The 22,349-nt window shown below is 41.3% G+C and overlaps 1 long non-coding RNA gene across 1 annotated transcript in view; it reads right to left on the bottom strand.

The window, feature by feature from the left end:
* LOC122464355 overlaps positions 1-21,574 on the bottom strand; it is a 31,431-nt gene extending 9,857 nt beyond the window's left edge. The window contains exons 1-2 of the long non-coding RNA XR_006288303.1: positions 21,564-21,574; positions 5,188-5,306 (exon numbers count right to left, since the gene is read on the bottom strand). This is a non-coding gene — a long non-coding RNA (uncharacterized LOC122464355). The remainder of the gene's footprint in view (positions 1-5,187; positions 5,307-21,563) is intronic.
* Positions 21,575-22,349: the final 775 nt, after the last annotated feature.

The raw sequence follows: 22,349 nt of genomic DNA on the forward strand, positions 1-22,349 counted from the left end.
TAAGCACTGGAATATAAAAATTACCTAGAGAGGTTGTGGAATCTCCATCATTAGAGATTTTTAAGAGCAGATTAGACAAACAGCTACCAGGGAATCGTCTAGATCAGTGGTTCTCAACTGTGGTCCACCATTTGTTCAGGGAAAGCCCCTGGCGCACCGGGCCGGTTTGTTTACCTGCCGCGTCCGCAGGTTCGGTCAATCACGGCTCCCACTGACCGCGATTCGCCGCTCCAGGCCAATGGGGGCTGCAGAAAGCGGCGCGGGCTGAGGGATGTGCTGGCTGCCCTTCCTGCAGCCCCCATTGGCCTGGAGCGGCGAACCGTGGCCAGTGGGAGCCGCGATCGGCCGAACCTGCAAACGCGGCAGATAAACAAACCGGCCCGGCGCGCCAGGGGCTTTCCCGGAACAAATGGTGGACCACAGTTGAGAACCACTGGTCTAGATACTAGTTAGTCCTGCATTGAGTGCAGGGGACTGGACTAGAAGACCTCTTGAGGTCCCTTCCTGTCCTACTCTTCTCTGATTCCTCCTTTATTAATATTATGCTTCTCCAGTGCTGGACCTGTAATTCTACATACACTTAAAGACAAAGACACAACCACTATCTCTTGTTCACTCTCCCATCTAACTTTTTTTTCCTGTGATTGCATTTGTGTTTAGATATGAGAAAGAGAAGCCCATAGCACACTGAGTGGGTAAATAGGAGCCCCAGTTTGATTCATTTTGGGATCTTTATGTTTTTTGTGGTTATTTTCCCCCCAGCACGCAGGAATCAATCAACAAGTCACAGAGTGGCACAGATGATGTTTAAAATGTACATTAAATGCTGCTAGAAGAGTCCACAGAAATTAACACTATGCCATTAATCTGATCCAGTTAAAGTCACTGTAGTGAATTACAAAGGCATATTTGTTCTTCAGGAGACATAACACCCAGAGCCAGATTCTGACACACTCGTGTTGAATAGCATCTTACTCCATGAGTGATTCCATTGCCTTCAACATGAGTCAGGGTATCAGAGACTGGCCCTAAATTATTTGTGCTCACAGCAGACAGAATTCTCTGATCATGGTGCAGGAGAGTTTTCTAGCTGGCCACCTCCCACAGCACTTTTATTATGACACTGAAGCTCATTAATATAATGGATGTATAGGGCTACATTATAGGTTTTACAGTCAGAGGTCTAAGGAAAGCACACAGTGACAACACCCAAGCAGCTGTAACAATGAGTCCTGGCCACTCAGACACAATCCAACAAAACACGTAAGCATGATCTTAATTTTAAACACATGAGCGACCTCCTTGACTTCAATGGGCCCCCTCATGTGCTTAAAAATGAGCATATGTCTAGGTGCTTTGCTGGATTGGGGTCATAGGACAGGGAATGCAGAATGCCACAGTGGGAGCACACTCAGAAACAGAGTCACTATATTATTTAACAGGTGTAGCGTGTGCACCTACCAGCACCAGCCTGCATCTTTTATTGACAAATGTGCAGGAAGGGTTGAGTCAGGTCACATTCTCAACTCCAAGACACACAACCTTTTGGGTCTATAACGCTGTAGACTCTGAGAACCAGTCCCCTTGTGACCTACACTGGGGGCATGAGCTTCAGCATTCTTGTCCTCTCCAGTGTGGGTGTGATAGGGATCAAGAGCTCTCAGCCTCTGCTTTCTCCTTCCCCAGCATACCTGTGCTGAGTAAGACACAGTTTGGATCTTAAACGGCTGTTCATAGACTGTTTTTCTACTGCAGCAACCAATCCAAATCAGCTGGCATGGGGAAATCTTGGGTTCAAAGATATAAGGTATCTCATTAGCCTTTTCTACAACTATTTAAAAAATAAATTAAAGTTAACTTGTCTATTATCCTTCTTAAGATGTTAGCACTAAGCTTCTACTAAAGTTAATGGGAATTGTGCATGGATATGGAGAGGAGGACATGGCATGAAGTGCCTATTTTTTCTGGTTACCCAGATAGCTTTTTCTCTGAAAATCAATGCACTGGAGCCTTGTTGAATCTATAGCCAGAAAGCTAAAAAAATTAATCCAGCAGAGGTCTGAACTTCTTTCATGTGTCTTAGTGGGGAATATTATCCATAGAGCCCATTTATGACCATTTAAGTGAAAAATACTATTTAAACAGGTAGCAAAAACAGCCTCCATCTTTAAAATGCATTGTAAGTGTCAAGTGGGTACAGCATTAGTCAGGACTGTGAGTGTCCATGCACAAAAGTCCACAAAACCAGGACAAGATCCAGCTTGTCCTTTTGCAGCAAAATACACTACTCCTTCTTACCTGTTATTTTAAGGTATCTCGTAGATATTTTTCTGGCTCATTCTCATCAAATGTAAAAACTTTTATAAGTACCGGAATTTTATGTTTACAGAAAAGTGGAAAATATCTCAGCAGATTTTTTTCCTTTTTCCCCATATATTTGGATTGCTTCTTCTCATAAACTACTGACTTTTCAGCTACAGGCTATGACTTATCCCCTGACAACTCTAGTCTCTGCGATAAATTGTTCAAAGTCAGACCTGGGGCTGTGTCAGTTCCTAGAATATCTGGGTTTTATATCTTCTCTAGGCTCACTTTAATTTAAATAATAAAAAATGCAATCTGACCCCAGATGGAATAGAACGCATTTTACACCAGATTGCAATGTACTTTAGCAAGTACCTAAAAGTGCAAACTCTTATTTTGAAAATAAAACACATGCATCATAAAAATAATGCACCCCACTAGCAACATTTAAAATGTTGCACAATGCAAAGAATAAGAGCTAATTAGGACTTTGCTAACACTAGTGCCGTATTGTAAAATGACAGTGGATTGGCTTTCTCAGTACTTCTATTTCAACTGATGTCTGCGTTCACGCTTCAGAGTAACAGCCGTGTTAGTCTGTATTCGCAAAAAGAAAAGGAGTACTTGTGGCACCTTAGAGACTAACCAATTTATTTGAGCATAAGCTTTTGTGAGCTACAGCTCACTTCATCGGATGCATACAGCGTTCACGCTGTTAGTTTTCAGTTGGGTTCATCTATCTTATTTTGGGGGTCAGGTGAATTATTAGTAATTAATTCACAAGTTTTAAAATTTTCCTTTATTTTTCAGATTTATCCATTGCTTTTAATAATTCTTTTAGGAAAAAAAAACCCTAGGGTAGCCTAAATTCTGCTTTAATGTGCACCATACAAGCACAGAATTTAGGCCTAACAATCAGGCTGACTTCCTTCTCTCTCTCTCTCTTTCTACAATACCCTGGATTAGGGGGAGCTCTCACAACTCTTATGTTTGGTGGGAGTGGTTCAGGGCTCACCACCACTTGAGAGATGTGAGCTGGGGAAGCTAAATCAAACAGGCCAATAACAAATGAACTCACATGTGATGAGACATATGAGATGTCACTGGGAGAAGATTATGTACTTCAGAGCTGTGGCTCTCAACCTTTCCAGACTATTGTACCCCTCTCAGGAGTCTGATTTGTCTTGTGTACCCCCAAGTTTCAACTCACTTAAAAACTACTTGCTTACAAAATCAGACATAAAAATACAAAAGTGTCACAGCACACTATTACTGAACAATTGCTGACTTTCTCAGTTTTACCATATAATTATAAAATAAATTGATTGGAATATAAATATTGTACTTACACTATAGCATATAGAGCAGTATAAACAAGTCATTGTCTATATGAAATTTCAGTTTGTACTGTCTTTGTTAGTGCTTTTTATGTAGCCTTTTGTAAAACTAGACAAATATCTGGATGAGTTGATGTATCCCCAGAAGATCACTGCATACCCCCAGGGGTACGTGTACCCCTGGTTGAGAACCACTGCTTCAAAGGGTGTCCTGAGCGGGAGGGGTGGTGGTTTTGGGGGTTTTGAGGGCTGAGTGCGAACCAAATGGATTGAAATTTCATTAACCTGTTATTTTGCAGTTACCAGAATTGTATTTACAAGTAATTTATTTTCTGTCATTTCAAGCTGGTTCTCTACTAATGATGATTCAATTAAAAAAAAAATCTATCTGCAGGAATCTGTGCTGTAACACTTTTTAAATTTCATTTCAAATTTTAGTTCAATTAAAAAGATAGCAAAAAACCCCAAAAGCATAAAACAAGCTGTTCAACCCAAAACAATGTTTTTTGTTTTACTTTTCCAGTCCAGCCTCCAAACTGAAAAATCAGTTATTTGCACAGCTCTAAGCAAAAAATATTCCAGACTGTACTGAGATGCATCTCAAAAAGCAAAGGTCTATCTAGAAGGCCCCAAACAGTAGCCTACTGGATAATGTAGTTCTCACTATATTTTCTGGTACTTCAGAGTCGTGGATTTCACACATGCAAGAATCTTTGATCCCACATTTTTGGCAGCTGGTGAAGAGATAATGAGCATTAAGCACAATACAAGCAAGAACAAAACTCAGTAAGTTTCACAGAGACAAATTCAGTGATGACATGATTAGAGGTACAAGCTATATGTTGGGGTTAAATTCTGCTCTCAATTGCGCTGGCGTAAAACTGGAGTTCAGAATTTGGCTCTCTGTAGCGAGATCATTTTTAAAATGTTCACTGAGCAAATAAAAGAAAAAAACGTTTATTCAAGCTTTTTGAATTTCCTAGGCTGATGTGACATTTATTATGCTATGTCCCACACACATCTTGCTGCATCTGTTTGTTGATTACGTAATGTAGCTAATGCTGCCAAATGAGGACATAGCCAACAAATATAGCAAAGCAGCTGAAAGACCGTTTTCTTGAAGAAAAAAAAAATTGGTTTTACATATTAATTTTGGGGTTTGGGTTTTAAAAAGCTCATATTGGGAGGGGCGGGGTCAGACTCACTAGGGCATATTTTGCCCTCAGCTACATCTTCACATGCACACCCGGAGTCAGTTCTGGGGTTGAAGTGGGTCCGGGTGGAGGTGCCTGCATGCACATGCATCCCCACCAGGGTCCTGATGTCTAGAGATGCTGAGCAGCCAGAGCTCCCACTGAAGTCAACGGGAGCTGTAATCCCGGAAGGCTACAGTGAGCATTGGAGTCGATTTGCACAGATGTAACTGAGGGCAGAATTTGGCTCAAAACATGCATTTAGGGATAAATGGCATAGGAAGATACCCACATTTTTGCATACACTGGGAAGCTGTCACACCTCTCTGCCTCACCTGCTTTCCTCCTTCCACCAGAACATAGGGTGACCAGATAGCAAATATGAAAAATTGGGACACTTTTTTTTCAGGGGTGGGGAGGGTATAGGTGTCTATGTAAGACAAAGTCCCTAATATCGGGGCATCTGGTCACCCTACCAGAACAGGCCCTGAGGATCACTCCTTACCCATTCAGATGGATGGGGTGGATGACCTCCTGCCCCCTCAAATGGCTCACTCTCTAGGTCTTCATGGGTGCTAAATGGTCCCCTCCATCTCCTTTTCTGGGGACATCACCAGGCCGGGACACTGCTCTCCCCCAGATCCTTGGGATCTTCATGACACAGGTGAGCATGAAGCAACCTGACCTTTCCCTACTGCCAGAGGGCAGCAGGTAAAGTAAAAACTCCACTTCCACAGCACTGGCTGTAATGCTAAGTCCTGCTAACTCCCTAAGACTTAGGGATATTCTTTGCCCCTGAACTTAGCCAATACAGAAGGAAAGGAAATGTCTGATTCTCCCTTCGTCCTATTGGAGTGACTACTTCCCTTCAGGGGAACCACACTAACTCTCCTGGGGGACAGTCTGTTCTTGCACAGCCACTATGGAGGGAGAGGGTCCACGTGCCTTTCCCTCTGCCTGGTGAATGGAAGGGCTTAGGCCTCCTGCCCATGACCACTCACAACATCACACTTCTTTTCAGTAACGAAATGGGCAAAAGGCACAAACCGCAAAACCAGGGGGTTCATTTTCCTAGTTCATTTCAAGCTTACAAAAGCTGTCTGCATTCGTAAAAAAAAGAGAGACAGAGAGAGAGAAAGAAAAGCTGAAATGTGGCCGCTTTTCCTGCAAAAACTTGGGCCATTTTGAAATGTTATTTTTGAGCAAAACAGTCAATGGTTAGAATTCTGAGATTTTAGTCAGATGAAGATCAAAAATATGAAAGACAAAGCACTCAAATGTGTAAAAATTCAAATGTTTGTTTCTTCTAGTGCAAACTGGACCATTTCACAAACCAGTTGGTGAAAGGCACTGGAACACCAGCATGATCGGGCCATAGGTCCAAAATACGGTAAAGTAAAATTGCTTGGCATGAACATGCAAATGGTTTTTTGAGAGCTTTTGTGGGAAAATGAATATTTTTTCATAACACCAAGTAATATCCTCTGAATTTCAATTATAGTATTCAAGAAAAGTGGAATGATCTCCAAATGCAGATGTCCTAACAAACCCGTTTACTATGCAAAGAGAATACAACTACTTTTGCACTTAATTTTTGAAATTATGTGTGGCTGAATTTCAACCTTGAACTTGGCTATGGACCAAACCTAAGACCAACAGAGCCTAAGCTTGTTTTTTTTTTTATAAGACCCAATCCTGCCATATGTTTACCAGTGATATCATAATAGTCTGTGCAATATGCAGTCTGCTGTGGATTTTGCCACAGCTGTCAATAGAGCTCATTCATCATGGACCCTAGATAATTGAAGCACTCCATCTGCTGTTTGGCCACTATTATCAACTGTGATACTTGTGTCAGTAACTTACTAAATAATGGTCTGATCCTGCTTCCACTGAAAAATCAATGGTAGAACTCCTGTTGTCATGAGTGGTAGCAGGATCAGCCTTAATTCACTAGCCTTTCAATTCTGAAATTGTGAATGACTCTCAAATGCCTCGTTTGATATATAAGGGTGATCTCTGTCCCATCTTGATTAGATTTCAGGACTCACAGGTAGAAGAAAAAAAACCACACACAAAATTCAGCATGGCCTGTCATTATCAAATAGTCTCTACAGGCTGTTTATTACAAATGTGCACTAAGGGAAAGAGCAGACAAAATAGAGAAAGACAAAATGTTCTAAAGAAACAACTTATGTCAATCCATAGGCAGTAGTAAAACAATTCATAAGTTGGGTGTTCAGTTTAAAGCCATTTAATGTACACTACTACTACTACCTAGTTCTTATATAGCCCTTTTCATCAGTAGATTTCAAAATTCTTAACAAAGGAGATCAGTATTATGACTTTTTCTCCAGCAAAATTCTTTCATTTGCAAGTTCCTTTCTTCCAATTTCTGAATTTTTGCACAAAGCCTATTTTTGTCCTTTCTGAAAAGTAAAGCAACAGGTGCTATTTTTAACAAAGAAGAAAGAAAATGTTGTTGCCCTCCCATGAAAGGGTCCACACCAGAACCTTAGGACAGAACACCCTGGAACTTTGAGTTCAGGTTCAGACCCAGATAGCTGCTCAGACCCCACCTCTAGTCAATCTTTGACTCCCATTGACCTTAATTGGTATTCATTGACTTCCTTGGGAGCAATTTTTTTCCATTTCAGTGAAAATTGTCATAGAGCAGACACCCCCGCCCTCTCATGGAGATTTTACTTTTGTTTTTCCTTGTTCTCAATATTTAAAATAAAGGCCTTTCTGATTTAATATATGTGTTTGCTCTTTGTGTATGCAACATTACAACACTATCCAAATCAAAAATTCTAAGAGATGATCCTGTTCAGGTGTTCAGCAATTCCACTCTCAGCTAAAAACCAGAAAGTGTTAAATGTGCAAAGAGAGAAAATCATTTTGATTCTCTAAAAGAAACAAAACCTTAGTTCCAGTTTTAGCCAGAGGCTCATGTTGGTTCATAACTTTATCCAGACTGATCTTTCCATCTCTAAGAAAAACACAGAAACTGTGCATTGGGTAGGTTAGCAATAACTTTAATGCTTTATTGCTTGGTTTTGTATCTGATTCACAAACTAAATCGGTAATCTTACCACTGCAAGAGACAGATCAGAAGGGGCAATTAGGCAGAATGTTGTCCTCTAATGTATTCCTTTAGCAAGACATCCACAGGCTGTATGTTTAATGGAGCCACTCTGAAGTCAGTATGCCCTATGAGAAAAAGAGTGAACAACATTCAAGAACTGCGAGGGTTATAAAAAAACAAATACACAATACAGGGGATGATGCCAGTCTTTTAGAAGTCCCATCTTGATAGAAACAGGCACAAACATTCCTAGACTTTGGAGTGCTAGAAATCAAGATCCCAATTTTGCATTTTCAACTTCTGTCTACATTTTGACAATGCTGTTACTACAGAAGCTGCTATGGAACAATCTACCACTGAGGACGTCACATTCCCAGGCAGACAGCTATTAAAAAGTTAATAAGAGAGGGTCATCCAAATGTTATAAATATCAAAACTCTTCACTGAAATCTTAAGGCCCTAAAAAGGATAGAGAAGGAAGAATCAGCCGCAGGATGTATACCGCAGAACTGGTTTCTTCGTTCCCGCTGACTTTATACTACAAAGAGCCCAGGGGCTTTTTTCTCAAGGGAGCATTTTTTTACCATTCTGGTTTCCCTCTAGATGCAGTAGAAACCAGCAGTGCTTGCTGGAGGACACCATCTTAGACCAGCTAAGTGCTGCTGGTTTAGGACCTGGAACAGCACCCTAAGGTGGCAGAAATGTAGCATGGCAGGTTTCCATTGAGGTGACTGGGAAAAGTGCAAGTGATTAGTTACAGTAGTCTGTTGGTTTGTCATCATTGTCGTTCAAGGTTGATTTTGGTGGTCCCTTACTGCCTCCTGGACTGCAAAAGCCAAGGTGGCGTTTTTTAATGGTTAAAACAAAATAAAAGGGGAGGTGGAAGAGAACATTAAAAGTGGTTGGAGTTACTGATTGAAGCTGAATGGAGGTAAAGCCAAGGAACAAAGACACAGGTCTCCAGTGTCAATGGAGACCAGTTCAGACTAGCCCTCAGTAGAGATGGGAGCTCTGCTCATTAATAAAGGTGGGGTTTTGGAAGGGATAATAGCAATCTAACTAAATAAAAAGGTTACCCTGGTGTTGGACACATAATGAACCTCTAACCTATTTCTGTCCTTCTTTCCCCCACTGAATGAAACTAGTCCACAGCCCACCATTCACACCCTCAGCTGTAGTGTGACAGATGTGCAGACCATTAATATCTGCTACTCATTCCAAGTCATTAAACTGAAACTCTGCACAGGAGCGTAAGCTATCACCAGGGGACCTGTGGGATGGGGGGTTAGTTCATTTTGCTGGAAGAGTCATTCTTATTAGAGACGTAATAGGGAGGAAGAAGTTCACATCCTGACTGGAGTTACACCAGTCTTGCAAAATGCTTGTGAAAATTTACCATCCAAGGCACAAGTTCTCTATGCTGTCTCTTTACCAGGATGAAAATTTCACTGGCCTGTCAAATATAATGACATACCCCAGGTGAACAGGCAATTAGAATATAAAACACTTTTTTAGAAAAACTGTAAAATTAGAGAGCAGACAAAACTGAAATGTTCCACTGTCCAGGGGAAGGGGGAGATCCAAGATTTTGGTTTGGTCCATTAGAAATAGACTCCGATAGCAAAGTTCAGGTCAGGAACACCAATAGTGCATTGCTAAATGCCTCTATAAAAAGCTGAATGGATGAGTTTGGGTGCAGTGTGAACTTCCTTCAAAGTCTGAGGTGTTCTGATCCAGGTGCTGTAGGTGGATTAAGTGATCTCTGTGCCATTTTGTTAACTTCAGAAAACAACCACTACAGTGGACACTAACTGGCACCTCTGTGGGCAGTTTTATGGGAGGCCAAGGATGGAATGAATGTGGAGACTGAACTCCCTGCGGCACAAACCCTATGCATTGCAGAGCTCAGCTCTGTGGGAGACCCTAACAGGGCATCACACATGAGAGGCTGGGCATGTGTAGGTTAGGAGCCAGGGTAATTTCCACTGTGTGGATGTTCCTATCCTCACCTTATGGTGAAAGGAGAGGGAACAGCAGCGGCTACATAGCAACCCATCCACCCAAAGCCCAGTCAGCTACTAAGGCTAAAGTGCTGAGCCGAATTTGCCCCATAATCACAGCCTATCTTTTAAGCAAAAGTCTCATACCATTAGCATGGGAATAGATGCTCACAGCCATTTCCCACAAACCCAGGCATTATGGCACTCCTCTGCTTTGGGTATCAGAATTCTCTGTTCGTCATTTAAAGGCAACTAGCTTAGCTAATTCTATCAGGGCTGAATTTGTAGGCCTTATATGCCATGAATTCATAGCATTTTTGTAGACTGCATGACATTCCAACAACTGGCTGACTTTATAATGTTGCAAGTGGGTGAGTTTTTGCTCACTCTCTTGCAATCTCTCTGTAAGCAATGCAAGCAGAACCAGGGCAAGTGTCACAGGCAATATTCAGTGGCAATTCCGGAAACTTTGCTGCTCAGAAGAGGCACTCAGCCAGCAGAGGGGAAAGAGAAAGGCTCATAGCTGTGAGCTTGCACACTTTGTAACAAAAATGCTACTGATGAGGCAGAGAGAGAAATCTGGAGAGGTGACTTTGGGGGGTCACAGAAGACTAGTTTTTGCCAACAAACATGAACACTCACAATCAGATTGTGGCCTCATGCCATTCACTGTTTTATGTGCTATCTCATCAAAATATTTGAATTTTCAATGGCTGGTTTAAAGGCCTACTTGTTGCAATATTATATATCAAACTCCTACAGGTTTTGAATTGTACAGATACAAAAGAAGGGTATTGAGGAAAGCTGGCATTAAGAATTTATATTGTTCTCGATTAACATTTTCCTTCATTCTAAAAATTGTCAAGTGGCTGAAGGTCACTGAGCAACATGGCAAAACTGATGACAGACGGGTGGCCAAAAAAAAAAATCACTGGAAAATGAAAATCCTTCATTGTCCAGATTAGAAGGTCACAAATTGCCATTTTAGATTGCCTATTCTAAAGGAGTCCCACCCCGCTTAAGGTGTCAGCTCTTCAAAAAGAAGTATTGTAAATATCGCTGCCATTTACATGATGTCATTTGTGAAGGACTCTGCTGATGTAAAGGTTATTACCCATTTATAAACATACGCTATTGTAATCATTAGCACCCTTTGTTCTTCAAAGGATATTTTGTTCAATGGAGTTACATTCAAAACCAACAGGATTTTCTGTAGTCCAGTATTAAAGACGCTGTCAACTTAATTTTGGCCCAACATTTATATAAAACCAATAGACATGACAGGTTTTATATATATATATATATATATGCATTTAAAATATATATCCTGATGGAAACAGCCGGTTTAAATAAGCACTTCCTTGCAGGATTTGAAATCCACTCCTACCGCACTAGGAACCCAAAAGCAAAATTGACTGTAAACAAAAAAGTAGCTGATTTCATTTCCCAGGCTGAACAAAATGAGAAGAGTAAACAGCACACATAAGTAGTGGCATGAACATTAGCTATTTTGAATTATTTCACGTTTAATAATCAAGAGAGGCACTAGTAATAAGTTTACAAGATATGCTTTTTAAATTGACAGCATCCCATTAATAAGGTTTTACGTTGGTAGAGAAGAATCCAGAAGCTCTTGTCAAATTATGTAATTCACTCTGTGTTTGTGTGTGTATGTGGTGGGGTCTTTCTGATGACTCCTTAAGAACTGAGGTCCTGTTTGCTCTGTATGGTCAGTGATGATCCCATGGCACTTTTTGTAAGAGCAGAAGTTTTTCCCAGTGACCAAGGCAGAAAAATTCCCATCACAAACTAAGTTATAGTGTGTATTTCATGCCATTGGCTGCACTTCAATGGCTTTTCATGTATATTATTTGTAAGACACTTTTGGATTTTTCAGAATGAAAGGGGCTACGAAAATGTAAAAGGATTCATATTACTTTACATACTATGGACCGGTTCCCACTGGAGTCAGTGTCAGAACCTCCCAATGACTGCAGTGGAAGCAGGCCTCGACCCTTTTTACAGGGATCACGTCACTCACTTCTGGATAGCACACAGCAACCATCTGAACCAGCACCCACCCACAGAGGCGACGTGCAGAATAGGTTCTCTAGCTGAAAATGCAAAGAGCATTTTAGATGTGTGGAATATAATTTTACAGATGAGAATTCCTCCAACAAGCTATTACAGAACGGGATCTTTCAGAGCACAGTTCATCAGCATCTTGGTGGTATGAACCATCAAAAACAATGACATATTGGTTCACTACTGACTCATAACAAGCTGCTTCCTTCTTATTATTAACCATGTTTATTACAATAGTGCCTAAAGATCAATCTCGAATGGGACCCCATCATGCTAGGTACTGTAGAGGGCCTCTGCCCCAAAGAACTTATAATCTAAAGAGACAAGACAGACACAACGTGGGGGAAAGGATAGAACACACGAGCACAGTGAACAATGTGATGGCAGCAAATGGCATGTTAGTGTCAAGATTTGTTTATTTATTTATTTGGTTGGGGGTGGGTTTACTTAGGAGGTGATCAGCTGAATGGAAAGAAAAGGATGGGAAGAGGGTGAGGGGGACAGGGCAGGGGAGAAGAGGGTAGGACAGGTGTGGCATGAATCTGAGATGAAAAGATTGTGAAGGGCAGGGAAGGAGAGGGTTGGTGCAAGCAGCCAATCAGTACGGGGCACAGAAAGGCCAGTCAAAACTGGAGAAAGTTCTCTAAGTGTCCAGAGGTCCCTGCTTTGGCTGCCTCCTGAATTACCCAAAGTATCACCTTCAACATCTTGGTTTTCCTTGGAAGTCTTCCATGCAGGTATAGGCCAAACCATGACTGGCTTAGGGCGTGATCCAAACCCCATTAGAGTCAATGAAAAGACTTCTATTCGCTTTGAATCAGCTTGGATCAGGCCCTTAGTTTATGAGACTGTTGTATGGCTGTCCTTAATAGCATGGAATTTTTAACGGATTTTAAAGTATTTTGTTCATTGTTTCTCTACAAGGTACCTCAATAATACAATATTTATATGCATAGGAAACATGACTGATTCAGGATACTGCACATTTAAATGCTGCTCTTCCTACTTTTCCCTTTAGAAACACACTTACAAAGCTGTAATCAGCAGCAAGTGAACCGGATCATATAAAATAAGAACGACTGTCATCTGAACCCACTGAGAACCCAATTTTTCCTAACAGGTTAAAGGTCATATATTTTTAAAAATCATTTAAAAATGTTCAGTCTTTGTTACCGATAGCACCTTGTGTTATTCCAGGTGACTCTTTTACAACACATTTGCTTTTCACCATTAAGAATGTGTTGTAACGTAGCAGTGAAGCTGATCAGCTCTTCACATTGTCCAGGCTGATTAAAGTGAGTTTCACTTTCTAGTTCTCATGCCCTAGTGCTATGCTGTGATGTCTGGGATGTGGATTTGCTGGAGAAATCATGTGTTCACAAGATTTCCAGACAATTTCTGAAAACTAGGGAGGTTTGGATAGTTTATATCAAGGTGGGATAAACATCTGTGTCCCCCAGAACAGAATCCAAACACTGTGACTTTCATGGTCTCTCCGTCACCATCTATAACATTTGGATGGTGAGAATATTCTATGCAGGTTCCTCCCTTTAGCAGGGTAAAATTGATTCCAAGCTCTGTAGTTGCCAACAGGACAGAGTGCAATGACTGTATCTTTGTGCTTTCTGAATTAAATCAACTAGTCTTCAGAAACACTTCAGTCGGCTGTTTCTACGGACTTTTCCATGGCACTTGTGGTATCTGAGTACCGCACGTATGTGAAAAGTTTTATCCTTGCAACATTCCTATAAGGCAGGGGAGTATTATTCTCATTTTACAGATGGGGAACAAGGGCACAGAGAGGTTAAGTGACCTACCAAAGGTCATAGAGAATGTCTGTGGCAAAGCGAGATCTTCTGAGTCCCATTAGGCAAAAGACCATCCTTTGGAAGACAGATAAATATTTTAATTACACCTTGTCTGTACAGGGAAGTTGCACCAGGTTAACTTAAATTGTTTTTTAAGCTGATGTCGTTAAACCATTGCAAAAAACTGTGTGGACTCTCTTATTTCAGTTCACGAGTGGTGTATTTCAGGTTAGCTGAAACCTGTTCCTAAATAAGAGTGCCCATGTGGTCTTTGGTGTCAGCTTAAGTCTACAGTTTGAATTCACACCTTCAGTTACACTGGTGCAACTTTCTCATGTGGAATAGCCCTGAGACATGGACCTGAGCTGAAAAGTTCAGATCTGGATCTGATCTTCTGTGAAATTCAAAGGTATTCAGATGTGGGGATTTTGAACCACCCAGTGATAAACAAAAGAGCTTCAAAAGTACAGATCTGTAGCAAGCCCATCTCTAATTTTCATAATATTAATATTCTCAGTACAACTATCCTGTCAAAAGGTATTTTTAAGAACACTAGAGGTTTTTTGACCAATTGTATGGGGTTTTGTTTTTTTGGTTTTTTTACTAAAGAAGCAGTTTAATTGGTTTGAATTCCTTCAGGGTCGATTCAGAACACAGCGACATGGAGGATTATACCCACAGTACTTATGTTACTTTTCTCCACAATAAACATTATGAGTGAGTTAGCTGAGAGTCTGTACTTATAGCTGTAACCTACTATTGACATGTGTATAAGTTACAAGAGGAGGACCTCTATCCAGTTACTATGTAATGTTCTATCAGTGAAATTTTTAGGATTTTTGAACAGTGTACTCTGTATATGGCAACTGCTGGTTAGTGTTTGCCTATTCTTCGCTGCCTAAGGACTCTGGTTTTGTCTTAAGGGTCCGCGTAAGGTCAACTTCCCACCCCCCAGCAGTGTCATAGAAAACTATGCTGAAGGTGGAGGAAATGCCTCCCTTTACTAAGCAGCCAGTGTTGATAAAACAGCTCTCTGTTAGAATAGCTTTCTGGGCAAACAGTGAGAAGGTTTACTCATTCAAACAAAGTTAAGAGTGAGCAAATTCTCTTAAAGATGTACCTCTGTCTGAAATCTTTGTTTCATTTTCAGTTACTTGATAGAAAGTACAGATAAAGACAAGTAAGACCTTCCTCCAGAAAGCCTCTGTGCTCGTGACAATGTTTCTTTTGTGTATAACAGAGGAGCATTAAAAAATATCTTCACTATTGTATTAACGTCCTGGGAGAAAACATGTGATGAGAAAAAATAAACAACCATTGTTAAAGACTTTTTTACATATACGAGTTACCATTGTTTTCTTATTCTTTCTGAAAGAAGGACAGCACAAAAAATATAAACTCTTCATCCTGACCTAGTTTCAATGAATTTGATACCAATGTGTCGTTTTGGGGAAAGTGATCAAAGGTAAACGGTGGCTAAGGAACTGCTTGATTTGAAAACATGTGATTGCTATTACAGCATGAAAGCTGTAGATCATTTTACTACTGCTACTATTTGTTTGTTCATTCTTCTTTAGAATTGTGGATGGTATCCAGACAAATCTTTCATTAAGCACCAACAATATACTTGTACGTTAATAAAATAAGATTGTGGAGACAGAAGGCCCTGACTGGGAAGACAGGATCCAATTTCCATATGCCCATTAAATGCTGAAGGAGTTTTTATCTAAACTTCAGGGCAGCTTGGAACCATCTTTCCCAAGCAGATCTGAATCAAATATTGAATCAGAACCCTTTAAACTTTGGATCTAGACACAGGTAAAGAACCTGTGCCAGAGAACTACACCCCTAATGTCTCCATGGATGGGACCTCTGAAGTGGGTTCCTACAAAGGAATGCAGAAGGAAGGAAGTGGATGTGCCACACATAAATAGTGACATAGCCAGGAGGGGTCTGTTCACAGCATATGTTTGCATAAACCAGAAGAGCACGGGGTTGGCAGAGTCCACTACTTCCACTCCAGCAGTAGCCAGCAGCAGGCCAGGCTTCACCTTTCTGCCATATTCAGGATTGCATGCTCCATCTCTTCTGAATTAGGTTATAGTTTTGTGCCAGCACAGCCCTTGCACTCAGGCTTTGTTTTTCTCCAAGGACTGAGCCCTCTCTAAAATGATTTAAGCTAAATGGTGTTCAGCAGAACTATGTGGAAGGCTGCCCTGTTCTCTCTTTGTGGGCCAAATCCTTAAATGCCATACAACACATAAGTAAGCAGTCTCATCCATAGCCTGGGAATGGGGGGGCACCGAATCCTTCCCTGGGCCATGATACTTTCGGGAGACATTTCATGGCTGCTGCTTCAGCCTTGGGGCTGAAGTGGTATCAGTATCCCCTGCATTCCCCTTTTGTTGTGTGCGTGCGTGGGTGCACGGGCCTGTGGATCCATGTGGTTGCAGTTACAATAGCATGTTTTCACTACTTCCTTGCTCAATTCAGACCTCAAATCCCCCTCCACATTTCTATAAAGTCAATTTGGCACACTCGGTACAGAATTCTGTGCACACTCTCCAGTACCACAGCAGTTCTGCCACCTTAAGGGCCTTTCTCAACCATGGGAGAAGTTTAGGATTTTGCATATTTTTTGATTGAATAGGTTGTTATGGGCCCCTCCCCACGTGTAACATTTTCCCTGACAAGCAGAGCCCTAAACACCTACCTGTTTAATCAAAATATAGCCACTGTTGAAAAAACCAACACAGACCCCTGGAAACTTCATCATATTCAAGAAGCAGAAGATAATTCTGGAAAGTAGCAGTTAAAATGAGTTAGTGCCTTCAACCACAGTGAAAGCCATAGATAGTCTGAATGTAAACAAACCATTTTTGCCCCTCACTGAGGCAACAATTCAGCATCTATCCCTGTGCTCAGTACATACTGAACTGGAGGCTTACATGTTAGTGCAGCGTCAAAGTTTTTATGAATAAAGGTTGTGTGCAGCACTTTCCATTTCTTTGCTTTGTCTGTCACAAGTGACGGCTGTTCTTGACAGAAGGGAACTACTATTTGCATAGAACATCTTGCTTATTCTAACACATAAGCAGCCTCCTTATGTCGTGAGACAAAAAGCATCACAACTGTTATAAATCTTCTGAAACAAGGATCAATGTGAAAGCCAATGGATATAATTATCTAGTGTATGAACCTTAACTACATAAGCAACACGACCACGTCATACAGAGACAGAGCATGCCAAAAATCCTGGAACTTCACAGAAGTTTGAATCTGGATTGGTGTTGAGATCTGTGTTCTATGGCTCAGACTTGTCTCCAAGGATTGTCTGAATATACCGAATTACAGTGGTGTTACTGTGTGATTGGTCCTCAGAATAAGCTGTGATATATCACTATGTAACTTGGATATTAACTCATGCTGGTAATTTAGATAGATACACTAAGAGTGAAAATGAAATTTAGCCTTGTTTATTTCGTGAAGGACAGATGCCCATACTGATTTCTTTAAATCTATAAACAGGCTTTGATACCACTGACTACCAGATTTTGTTGAATCGGCTGTGGACTCTCAAATTAGTGGACAGGATTGCCTTTGAGTGTTTCTGTTCTAGTGTTCCAGAAAGAGCCCAGAGAGTGGTAGGCAATAATTGCTCATTTGTCCCGAGGGGCAGATATGGTTCCAAGGGATTCTATTCCTTCAGCTCAGCTTTGAGGACTCTAAGGTAAGTAAGCTGTCAGGTATTGCTCTCTCTCATCAAATCCGGGTGGAATGCTATCTTTGATCTCCAGCATGTGGAGGAGATAGGGGCTTGGGTGAGAGCAGCCTTCAACAGAGTTGATCAATTACTGTTAAAAAGACTTATCTGAAATGGATGGCAAAGTATTACCATGACTTCAAACATTCCTCTTAGATAGGACTTGGAGTTAGGCATGATGGCCTCAGTAGCTAGCACTGCCTGAAAGCCCTCGCTTGTTGAATTCCACAGGGATCAGTATTGTTCCCTCCTTTTCTCCAATCCCTACATGAGACCATGCGGAGAGACTGGAAGGCACACTGGACAACTTATCCCAAAAACAGGCTGACCAAACCCAGCTTTGCATCTCCTGCTCAAAAGACGCCATCAGCTTTGTCAAAGATAGCACAACGCCTGCAACAGATCAGCCCTGGTTCAAACTGAACCCAAGTGGGACTGAGGCAATGCCAGAGGGAAGGGAAAACACCACAGAGCTAGCCGAGATGCTGGCCTGTTCCACCATTGAGGGCATCTGCCCATTATTCATTAGCATGGTGTGAAGTTCTCACTCATAGCTGATGGTGGATACCCAGGTAACAAATGTGGTTAAAAATGCCTTATTCTGCTTCCAACTTGTCTGGAGACTCAGCCCCTTACTGCCAGAGGAGATGCTAATAACAGAGATCCATGTATTCGTCAGCTCCAGAGAGAATTCCTATCTCTCAATGTAGCTTGGGATGAAGGAGAAGGTAGCAATACAAGAATTCTAAATTGTGCAGAATGGAGCAATCTGTCTCCTTACGGGGGAAAAACACCCTGGACACAGCCCACGAGTGCTCAGCACCTTCTGCTAACTCCCACTTTATTTCTGATGCCAACTCAAGGCCTTGAACAAGTGGGGTCCAGGCTACCTCAGAGACCCACTAGCCATTCACAACCCACTGAGACAACTGCACTCCAATGGGGCAATGCAGCTAATTATACCTAGGAGGCCTTTGACTATAGAATGACCTACCTGAGAAGAGATTATGCAGCCCTGTCAGCCATTTGCAGAGCACTTTGCACAACACAAAGGATTATTACAAAAGCCTTCCTGCAACGACTGAACACAAGAAATTGCAGCTACAACAAACCACCTCCCAGTAACATATGCTGAGGAGCTAGGGGAGAAAGAGTAAAGTCCATGATAGACAACACTTTGTAAGTACTAATGTCTGTGTTTGGTGACTGGACACTCCACCTGATGACCGCTCTTGAAATAATTTAGATTTGAGACTGGTTGAGGCTCAGTCTAGGTAATGTTTGCAGGCTGAGGGAAGCTGTATAGCAAAATGGTGCCTGCCCTCTGACCAAGTGAGGCTACCCTCTTTGTCAATGAGGGTCACAAATTTCAGGGCACTTTTGGATGCCAGATTGCACCTGTATTTGGCATGATGACTGCAAATGTTTGGCTCTTACATGGATATTGCTGAGGTGACCTGTGCCTTTGTGAACTCCAGACTGCCTTACTGTTACCTGTCTACCTCAGTCTACCCTGGAAGGCCACTCAGATGCACAGCTACTGCGGAATGCAGAGCCTCCTCGCTTTGCTGCACTACCTTCAGTGAGCACATTACGTTAGTGCTCCAAAGAGTGAGTTGTCTCCCTGTTTGCTTTAGGTGTTGATATTGCTCTTTGAGAGAAAGAGTTTTAAAAGCTGCCTTGCTTTTCTGCATCTGCAAATGGTGGGCACAGTTTTGCACTTGCCATTATTTGTTGATTGAATTATCTCACTCAGGCATCTAAGTACCTTTTCTGTGGCAGCAGTTGGGTAACTGGCATCCATTTCATTCAGTTCTTTGTACTCTCAAAACTGAGAGAACAAAAAGAGAAGCAGGACTGAGGTCCATTCAGACACAAAATTCAGACCCTCTAGCCCTATATGGTTGAAATCATAGATATCTTGTCATTGCCTCTCTTTCAGAGCACTGGCATAGCAGGTGAGTTCAGTTTATATGCTCTTGCTTACAATCCTTAGTTCTGAATGTCTGAAGGTGGTGACAGGCTGTTCTCAAAGGAAATTTCACAATAGAATTCACTTCCCTTGTTGATTTGTTAGAGCCCAGGCCCGTTGACTTTCAAGTCACAGTGAAAGACCCTTTTCAGGTGGGATATACCCCTGCTTGCTTCTACTTGCAAGATTTAGGCACTTAAAATTTAAGTTGACATAGCTAAAACATTCAGGGGTGTGAAAAATCCACATCCCTGAGGACTGTAGCTATGCCAAGCTAACCCCGAGTGTAGATTCACCTAGTTCAATGGAGGAATACTTCCATCAGTTTAGCTACCATTGCTCAGGGAAGTGATGTTCCTACAACAATGGAAAAACCCCTTCTGTTGCTGTAAGCTGCAGCTACACTATGGGATTATGCCGGCGTAGCTACTTACCTGTGCTATGTTGCTGTAGTCCCCTGTAGTGTAGATGTATTCTCGGTATCTTTAAATTTAGTTTGAGGTTAGTTATCTAAGTGTGTATGTGGTTTTTAAGTAATTTAGGTGCAAGTACTGAAGATACAATATGACGGGTGCATTTTTAAAAATAAATAGGCCAGATCCTCAGTTGATGTAAACTGGCATGACTATTGATTAAAGCGGAGCTACACCAATTTACAGCAGCTGAGAATCTATCCCAATGAACGTAGACTGTGCAATACACCGGGCAAAGATAAAATATCCCGCCTTAAAATTGTAGTTCTCCTTGTAGTAATGCAACAGTGGTAAGAATCTTTTGGCTTTAAAGAACTCTGACATAATTTATATTGTATTAAACTGCCCTCTGACTGAAGCAAGTCAGTCAACTATAAAGAATAAAAGTCAATACATTAAGAAAGAAAGAAAGAAAGAAAGAAAGACTGCAGCCCTCACCATCTGCAGTAGTCACAGTATTTTTTGATATTTAGCATGGGAAGTGCCACTGCCAAGATGCCAAGTGTTGAATTTTTAATGGTGCCTATTGTATCTACTTGAAAGACTTCCCCCACCATTGGTCCCAATCCTGTGATCTGATCCATATAAGTAGACCTTTGTGGACCCCCTATTGACTTTAATGGGACCTCAAGTGGTCATTAGGGCCAACCTGTGCATTTGCAGGATCACCACCCATTGTTTGTAGTGGTATAAGGGTGGCTCCTATCTGCTATGTGAACCGTCAAACCCGCCAAAATGTAACTATGTTGTTCAGAACAGCAAAAAATTTGAGAGATTTCTGGTCTACACTGACAGCAAAAAATATTTTCAAATACTTACCTTTCCTGCTCTGACACTATTTCAGCAGGTTGATGGAGTTCCAGGGTCTTGTTGTGCACTTGTGTTGTTTTAAAGACTGCACAGTGTACTAATTCCCCTTCAAAAGAGAAATCCAATTTCAACATAACCTTGTTTTTTAAAAAAGAACATGGAAAATAGTAGTAAATTTCATTTTGGCTCAACTGATGTAAAAAAAATGCTTTTAAAACAAATTAATGTCATCTTCTAACCGCAATGTCTGGACGTGCTGACAGAGTCTGCCAATGTCCCCTATACCCTAAGAACAATAAACATATATCTTGAAAGAAGGATTAAAATAAAGGGCCCAACCCTACTCCCATTGAAATCTACCCAGCAGAAACATTTTTGATGCACTGAGCAAACACTGTGGTTGTTGGGTCCTCAAAAATTCTGTATTAAGTTCTGTCTCTGGAGAGGTGCTTAAAAATTCATAATACTGTGTATCTATTGATGTATTTAACGGAACTCTGGAGTAAGAAAGTAGAACCCTCCAATACTGTCAAGATAACACTGCCAAATTTTCCTTTGGATCTATACACTTCCAGATGAAAAACTGAGTTCCCTTGGGAGTATAGATATTATAGTTGGAGATGACAGCTTGGATCTCTATTGTGAGAAATTATTCATGAAATTAGCAATTCTTTCCTTTTAAGGTAAGAAGGTGAAATATTATATCTTCACTCATATTTCCTGCAATAACCTAATCTGCAGCTCAATATAACAGGACATTTATCAACAAGAACTAATTTAAAGGTTAGTTAGGTAGGATAACAAAAAATAGAGCATAGCTGCTTGAAAGTGAACTTGCAATGAATACCAAGTACTAAGATAGTGTGTATCAAGTTTAGAGCCTCTGAGATGAGGCAGTTAGACATATGCCTTGTGGGGCTCTCTCACTACATAGCTAGCCTTTCTCCTGCTCACAAACTGCATTAGAAGAGCTTTGGCTTTACAACAGAGCTGCAGTGACTAGCACACCATGAAAAAAAAAATCCCTCTTCTGTCTGCTACACGAATATCCGATTGTCGATAACTCATTCAGTTGTTAGGACATTGGACTGACATGGGAGTAAGTCGTGCACTGTGACTGATATACTCCATTGAGAGCTCCAATACAAAGCATGCAGCAGACATAAAAACACAAGTTAAGCACTTTTTCGGAGTGTGGAAGAAACAAGCAAACCTTCCGTTAAGCATTTCTCATGCCCTCCTGTTTTTCTTCTTACTCTCAGCTCTCCTGGCCCTCTGGCATGTGCGTTACACCAGCTAAGACTCATTTAGATTCCCTTCATCTCAGAAGCAGGGAGCCAAAGTGAGAGGTATCAGAGGGGTCGCCGTGTTAGTCTGGATCTGTAAAAGTGGCAAAGAGTCCTGTGGCACCTTACAGATTGAGCTGATGTTTAAGGGATATAAGTTACATGTAAGTAAATGAGTGTGAATCTAAGTCCAAAGGGAGTCCCGGCTGGTCTAACATGCAAGTTTAATC

This window comes from Chelonia mydas, chromosome 2 (assembly GCF_015237465.2).
Source record: "Chelonia mydas isolate rCheMyd1 chromosome 2, rCheMyd1.pri.v2, whole genome shotgun sequence".
Lineage (NCBI taxonomy): Eukaryota > Metazoa > Chordata > Testudines > Cheloniidae > Chelonia > Chelonia mydas.